The 7,748-nt window shown below is 64.0% G+C and overlaps 1 protein-coding gene across 1 annotated transcript in view; it reads right to left on the minus strand.

Moving 5' to 3' along the window:
- Positions 1-7,748, minus strand: part of SCUBE1 (signal peptide, CUB domain, EGF-like 1) — a 116,786-nt gene that overhangs the window by 25,724 nt on the left and 83,314 nt on the right. The gene's annotated exons all lie outside the window — the stretch shown is intronic.

A 7,748-nucleotide genomic window follows, 5' to 3' on the forward strand; every position in this document is an offset into this window, starting at 1 on the left:
GGGCGCAGGTGCCCGCACACGAGGAGCCTGGCTCCCGGGCCTCGGAGCCTTCCCATCTGGGTTTCTTCCGAGCATCTGGCAGCTTTGATCTTGTGGGAACTGTGCCCGCCGGGGCTTCCCTCTTCTCTTGGCTGCTGGGAAGCGAAGGGCCATGGACTCCTCACTATTTTATGACCGCGATGCCCTGCCTGCCTGCCTCAGCTTCCCCGAGGCCCCCAGTTCATTCTGTCTGTCCATCCGTCTGTGGTACCTGACTCCTGCGGCTGCCTTTGGGCCTCTGCAAGGAGTCTGGCATGAGTGTGGGAGTGGTGACTAAGTGAATGTGTACCCCAGTTGCCGGGAGTCCTGACAGTACTTAGACCAAGTTCCTGGTGCCTTCCCTTTGAACTTCAACTTGTGACGAGGGCTGTGCAGGGAGAGGAGGAAGCCGACTTTGCCTCCAGTGCGTGGGGGTGTGTGTGTGTGTGTCTGGGCTCTGTGGGGTGGCCTCTGCCTCCTGTGTGTGTAGGGTGTGCGTCTGGGCTCTGCGGGGTGGCCTCTGCCTCCTGTGTGCGTGGGGTGTGCACCTGGGCTCTGCAGGGTGGCTTCTGCCTCCTGTGTGCGTGGGGTGTGCGTCTGAGCTTTGTGGGGTAACCGTGGGGGCTGCCTGAGCAGAGGCCACCAAGCCGTCTTTTCACGGCCGAAGTCCACCATGACGGGACGCGCTGTCCCTCCCGCAGAAGGCGAGCGTCCTGGCCCTGGCCTGCCTTTCAGTGTCTCCACAACCCCGAGCCCTCAGCAGGGTGTGGTCAGCTCGGGGAGCTCGCTGCCCTGTGCGCTGGCCCAGGGTTTGGGAGGCCTCCTGCCTGCTGGGGTTTTAGGGTGCAGCTCAAAGACCAGACGGTTGCTGCCTTTCCCGGACTCACACAGGCTGGTCTCTGGCGAGCACAGGCCAAGTTCTGACTGGCACATGGCCCACTCCTGCCCTGTCTCCCCGCCAGACCACCTACTGGGGCGCTGCCCTGGCTCTGTCACTCACTGACTGGCCAGGGAGGTCATCCCTTGGGGCTGGACCTCAGCACCCATACCTGATGGATGAGGACAAGCTTTCCCTTGCAGGGCTGCAGTGAGGGTCAAACAAACCCCCAACTGAGCCCGCCCGCCAAGGTCCTGGCCCGTAGTAGTTGCTCAATAAATGCTAGTTTCCTCGCCTGGGGTTACAACCAGAGGGCAATCTCACCTCCCACTCCCACCCCCAAATCACAGAGCCCTCGGTCACCCACAGTGCCCGTGCAGCCTTTCACGTGGAGACCCTCTCTGGAGGGGACAGAGCCCGTGCCTGTCCAGGTGCAGGGGACTAAGGCTCAGGCCTGGAGGGTGGGGCACACTGTGGGGGGAGTTGCAGCAGGAGCTGGGAGCTGGGGCTGGGGCACAGCTGGTGGCCTTACCCAGTGATAGCAGGATGAGCACCAGGCCCCTCCATGGTGGTGGAGGGGGTGTGGCACGGGCATGGGGCGTGGACCATGTGATCCTGAGACAGGGACCTGGCAAGACAGGCTCCAAGGGCCTCGCAGGCCCTCCCTGTCTCTGGAGGTTCCAGCAGGACACGGAATCTTGGCCCTCCAGAGCGGAAGGGGCTTCCAGAACCTGCTGGCCTCCTGCCCACTGGATGGATCGATGCCAAGAGGGGGTGAGGTCAAGTCTGAGTGGCCACCCACTCTCTGGACCCCCATGCAGGCCTCTCCCTTGCCCTGTGCACACCTTTAGTCTCCCGAGTTGCCCCATGGTTGGTGCCTAAACTTCAGGTTTTAAGCCAGGGGCTCGGGGCCCTGTGGGCTATTCTTGGGTGCTGACCACCCCTTCCCACAGCTCCTCGTTATGGTGGGTCACTTACACCAGGCCCGTCTCAGCCTTCCAGGCCTTCGTCCCCCACGCTCAGGCAGCTCTGCAAGAGGCTGCTCGCCCTCTCCTCCCTGGTGGTCTCCCCACTGACCACCGCTCTCTAGGCAGAGTGCCCCCCACCTCCCTGGCGGGGACGGTGCAGAGCGCCCCCTACCTCCCTGGCGGGGACGGTGCAGAGCGCCCCCACCTCCCTGGCAGGGACGGTGCAGAGCGCCCCCTACCTCCCTGGCAGGGACGGTGCAGAGCACCAGGGCTGTGTGGCCAGGAAGTGGCAGAGCAGGTGGGACTTGCTGGACTAACCCCACCCCCCGTGACAGCCTCAGTCTCCACTGGCCCCAGCCCCAGAGCCCCGATCGCCCAAGAATGCACTGGCCTCCATCCTGCCGCAGGGCTCCCGGCGTCATCAAGGCCACCTCTGCCCCCAGGCCACATCCGAGAGGCCCCCTGCCACTTCCTCGACATCGGATCCCAGCACCTGCTCTTACTGCTCCCTCCTGGGCCCGGCCACCAGTGCCCTCCTCGGTGGCCTTCCCGGCCTCCCAGCGGTCCCTCCTCCTCCAGCCCCCCGAGCCCTGGCCAGCCCTGCCTCCGGAGTCTGTTTCCTGAGGATGTGGAGACGGTAAGACAGGGTGGGCAAGTCAGCTCACAGTGTGCGTGTGAAGGTGGACTCGTGTCATTACTAATTACTGTGCTGTTTCCACACCAACGACTGTGAGCTGACCTTTGCCCCCTGTATTTACCGCAGGCTTCGTGCGAGGCCCGGACAGAAGGTGGCCGTGGCAGTGCTGTGTGAGCTGTCAGCTGTGACTGCGCCTGCTGTGGTGCCATTTCCTAGAACCCGTGCCTGCGGAGTCTTCGCCACAGTTTCCGGGCCCCTGCTCGGGGCTGGGAGCCGGGCCTAACAGTCCCTGGGCTCACGAGGCCCCAGCCCCAGGGGAAGCCAGTGGGTTCACTCCTCTGTCCAACCGACAGACTGGGAACGACTCGGGGTGCTGGGCAGAGAGGAGCTGGAGATGAACCTGACACTGACCCGGCCTCAGAGGTTAAGGCTTTTCAGGGAGACAGAACAGGACTGGGACCTCCTACCCCTGGGCCCATCCCACACGCAGACCCATCCACCATGAGTTCCTCTCCCAGGCCCCGGCCCCCGTCCCCACAGTGGTCTCCCCGCTGACCACCGCTCTCTAGGCAGAGCCACACTGGGGGACCCCAGCATCGGCACTGCAGAGGCTGACGTCTGCCGAGTGACGGGTGAAAGAACAAGACTCCAGAGGCCCTGCCAGGGAGGAACAGGTGGAGCGAGGTGAGCAGAGGCGAGTGCCTGAGACAATGCCCACAGCACAGGGACCTGGGAGCCTACCAGCCACAGCCAGAGTCACGGGCACTGCAAGGCCAGGAAAGCTGAGGGCTGGACAGAGGGCACACGGGCTTCCCTGGGCACCAGCGCCAGCGCTGCATGCTCACCAGGATGCACCCCTAGGGTAGGGTGTAGGGTGCACCTGCCCAGGAGCCTGTGTATGGAGCTGGGTCTGAGGGACATGCTGGTGGCTGTTGTGATGGTGACCGTGGGGGGTGGGGGACTGGGAGAAGGCAGGGCGGTTGTGGAGGCCAGGACTGCAGCCCTGATGAGGGAGGGGGTTCCCAAGTCGGGGTCTGAGGGGAGTGGGAAGGGGCCCCAGGAGGCCCCCCCTGGCGCCCAGCACCGCTCTCTGAGGCAGCAGATCCTTGGCCCCACAATCTCTGGGGCCCGGCCAGCCTGGGTCCTCACTCTGCCTTTTTTGGGGGGAGACAAGTGTGTTCTTTATTTTTATATAAATAATTTATCATTCAACGTACTTCACAGCATTTTCCATTTCTTTTTCTTCCATAACTTTCCTTTGAGATGACAAACATGCTGCTAGGGTAACACTTCGCATGCATAATCAGGCTGCCTTTTTAGCCAGGCAACTGCAAGGTGCCTTGGGCCCTTTGCTGACTCGGCCCGCTGGGTGGGTAGCAGGCCTGTGGCCCTCCCAGGGCAGTGTGCTGAGGGGTCTGTTTCTGGCAGGGGAGCTGTGGGAGCCCCAGTGGGGTTACGATGTCAGGGGCAGTGACCTCTGGTGGGCCTACCTGGTGGGGGGGCGGTTCAGCAGAGGGCAGGGCCGGGGGCGGAAGGAGGCTGGCGGAGCCAGCGCAGCCCTCAGCGAGGTTTCTCCCTTTGGTCTGAGGGGTCTTGAACAGCCTACGCATCCCCCGTCCTGCCCCGGACAATTGAGGTTTGTATTAAAGCGGGAGCAGGACCAGCAGCAAGACCTTTCCCTGACCCCTGACCCCTGCCTCCACTCTGCCCACTAAGTGCAGGGGTGCTGAGGGCAGACATGGGGTTCCCATGCTGACAGTTCTCGGGAGGGAGGGGCAGGGGCCCAGCTCGGGCGGCTCGTGAGGAGAGGCGACCAAGGAAGGTCACTCTGAGCCTCGTGTCCACGTCAGCCACACGGATGGTACCCTCGCAGTGCGGGAACACGGCCATGTGAGCACACGCCTATCTGTGCCGCGCACACGGCTGGCTGCCCAGCCAGGGTCTCACCCAGGCTGCTGCAGAGTAGACACTACAGACCCTTTGCAAACAGAAGACTGAGGCTCCGAGATGTGAGGTGACTGGTGTCCCTGTCCCCCCTTCTTTTCTCTAACACTCTGCCTGGCACACTGCCTCCACCCCTCTCTACACAGCTGTCACCATGACCCAGGCCATAGTGTGCGTGCGTGCATGTGTGTGTGCGTGCGTGCATGTGTGTGTGCGTGCATGTGTGTGTCCGCGTGCATGTGTGTGCGTGCGTGCATGTGTGCGTGCGTGCATGTGTGTGTGTGCATGTGTGTGTGTGACTAAACTAAGGGCAGGAACTCAGGCCTCAGCGGGGGCCTCAGCTGACTAGCGATCAGCAACAGGGGTGAATTCTGACCGCGGGCTCTTCCTGAACGAGAGCCCAGAGCCCAGAGCTCAGGCCTGTGGGCAGGGAGGCGGCGGCTGGAGGACAGGGTGCCTGCCCAGGCCCCAGAGTCCACGCCCCTTCCCCTCTGGCCGGGCCTCCTAATGAGTGCCTGGCCCAGGCAGTTGTCCTGTGTCACCACCTCCCTAGCTCTGCTCTGCCTGACCCCTCCCACTGCCAGGCCTCTCCAGGCTCTGGGTCCCACCTCTCCCCCAGCCGGACACCTGCCTGTGTTAAAGGTCAGCAGTGAGGCCCTGCCCTCCCCCGGCACCTTCTCTAGGAAGCCTGTCAATGCCCCTCTGTGCTGTGCCCGGAGGGGCCATCAGAGCTGGCACAGGCTTGGCCTCTGCCCCATTCCAGGGGAAGGGGTCCGGGTTTGTGACAAAACAGGGTGCTGGTGGAGGAGGGGCAAGCAGTGGGGCTGGGCGAAGGTCCGTTTAGGTCAGGATGAGCCTTTGCTAGGCAGAATCGTCCAAGATGGCACCTGGGTAGAGTGGGGGGTGGCATGACCCCCTGAGGCAGGAAGCCTGGGCAGGCTGGTGTGCAGGGCCTGAAGGACACCCTCCTGGAGGGTGGCTCCCAGGAGGTGACTGAACGTGTGTGGGGGAGGTGGCCTGGGACATGGTTGGTGAAATCAGGGGAGACCCAGGGGTCCTGGAGACGTGGCTGCAGGAATTGGTAACAGTGGGGGTGGAGGAGCCAGGAGCCGGGGAGCAGCACAAGTGTGAATGTGTGTCAAGAGAAGTGGCCTCGCCTGGACCTCTGGGGGCTCCTCCAGCCCAAGGGGGAGCCACGTCCTGACTCCCTGTGCGCGCTGGCGAAAGGGCCTCAGGAGACTGACTTCAACGAGAACCCTGGGGAGGGAGATCCCTGTGGATGCTCTGGGTGGGCCAGGAGGTCGCACGGTCCTTACAAGTGGGAGGGGGCTGGAGAAGGCGTGGGGTGGAAGCAGGTGGGACAGACGCCGCGCTGCGTGCTCAGAGGATGGGGGGGGGGGGGCTGCAGCCAAGGAAAGCCGCTGGTGACTCCGGCACACGTGCCCACTCTGGCAGAGCCTTGCACAGTGACCACAGTGGCACTGCTCACATGAGACCATAGGGGCGTCCCGGCCCTGCCTTCTTGCCACAGCTGCTCATCTCTGTCCTCCAGGAGGAGCTGGCCAGTGGTGGCCCGGGCCTGACCTTGCCATGAATTCCCATCTCACCTTCCTCGTCTGCTCCTGGGCCTCAGAGCAAGCTCCTCCCCGCTCTGTTGTTCTTCCCATCCCCGCCCAGGATCCAAAACAGGGCTCAAGGGGCCCACCGGTGGGAGCAGCCCCTGGGCTGCACTGCCCGTGCCCGTCCCTGGGCTGTGGCACTGATTCCCCCCGAGTCTCAGCTGCTCGCCCCACGCCGGGCGGGCTCTCAGCGTGTGCTCTGAGCAGCACTGGGCAGAATGGGGATGGTCACCTCCCTCATTCTTCATCCCTTGCCTCTATTACTACAGCCTCGGCAGCCCGGTCTCACTGGGGACTACTAGCGAAGGCTTCAAGTCCGAAGCTCCTAAGCCTGTCCCACACGGGCTGCTCTCAGAGGAGACAGCGCGATTAGGATTAGGATTAGGATTAGGATTAGGAGCTCCTGGGAGGGCTCAGCGGCTCGCGGTGCCTCCGGGCCGCTGAGGGTCGCTACCGAAGGCGTGGGGCCTGGGCTGTCGGCCTCAGCCTCGGAGTCAGTGCTGTAGGAAGACCAGAGGAGGGAGGGCTCCGCCGGAGGACAGGAGAGGCTCTAAGGGATGGGAGGGGTTCTATAGCAGAGAGGTGGGAATGTGGGCGGCCAGTCAGCACCCATTCCCTTCGCCTCTCCTGACACCTGCTTCCCAAACTAGGGTGAGGGTGGCTGGCGGCGCCCTAGGTGCCCCCTTCCTCATCTCCAGGACGGCTCGGGGTCATTACCCACCAGCGCTAATCAGCAAGAGCACAGGCCTTCTCGCCACTGCCCGCCCGCCGCCCTCCGTGATGCCCACTCACTCCGCCCTCTGCCGCCACCCTCGCGCTGGTCCCTGCTCCAGTCTCTGGCCTCCGCAGCTGTGCCTGCCTCTCCCCAGGAGGCTGAGGGGCCTGGGCCCTCTTGGGCCTCAGAGCACCGGCAACTCTTAGGTTCCCACCTATCCCGTCTAGACACCTTTCCAGAAAGTCCCAGTGCTGACCCACACCTTCCTGGAGGGCACTGGGCCTGACTGCTTAGGGGCCTCTTAGCCCTTCCCAGGCCAGCCCAGGTGGCCCAAGTCGACAAGCCAGCCCCGACCAGAGAGCTTCCGCCTGAGCTCAGCCACCTGCCTGTGTGACCGGAGGGGAATCCCGGGCCTTCCGGCCTCAGTGTTCCCGTCTGAGAAACAGGGCTTCCTGCCCGGGCTTCAGGGTCCGCAGAGCACCCACAGCCAGCCCATGTGCTCCTCTGCCTCTCAGAGCCCCGCTCCCAGCACACAGGCGCCTCCCTCCCGGGGCCCCACTCAGACCGCCCTCCTCCCCAGGCACCGGGGCTCCTGGAGGTCCCCAGGAGGAGAGACTGGGTGACCTCTCCAGGCCCTGCAGGCCCTGACCCCCATGGTCCCGTGACAGTTAAGATGACCCACGCTGCCAGCGCTCTGGGCTCAGCTCAGGGTAGTATGACCTTGGGCGGCCAGGGCACCCAGTGAGCCTGTTTCCTCACCTGAGACATGGAAACACACTGCCTGGCCCTGCCTGGCCCCACAGCTCCCAAGGCTGGTGTGACCTATCAGTGCCACAGGGAAGGCTGTGGCCGTCCTAGGTCACCTTAGCTGTGCTCCCGGGGCCCAGGCAGCTGGCGCCCCCCAGGCCAGAACTGCGAAACCGCCTGAGCTTTCTGTGTGGGCGGGGCTCAGTGGGGGGCAATCACCTTC

The sequence above is a fragment of the Myotis brandtii genome, unplaced genomic scaffold (assembly GCF_000412655.1).
Source record: "Myotis brandtii unplaced genomic scaffold, ASM41265v1 scaffold138, whole genome shotgun sequence".
Lineage (NCBI taxonomy): Eukaryota > Metazoa > Chordata > Mammalia > Chiroptera > Vespertilionidae > Myotis > Myotis brandtii.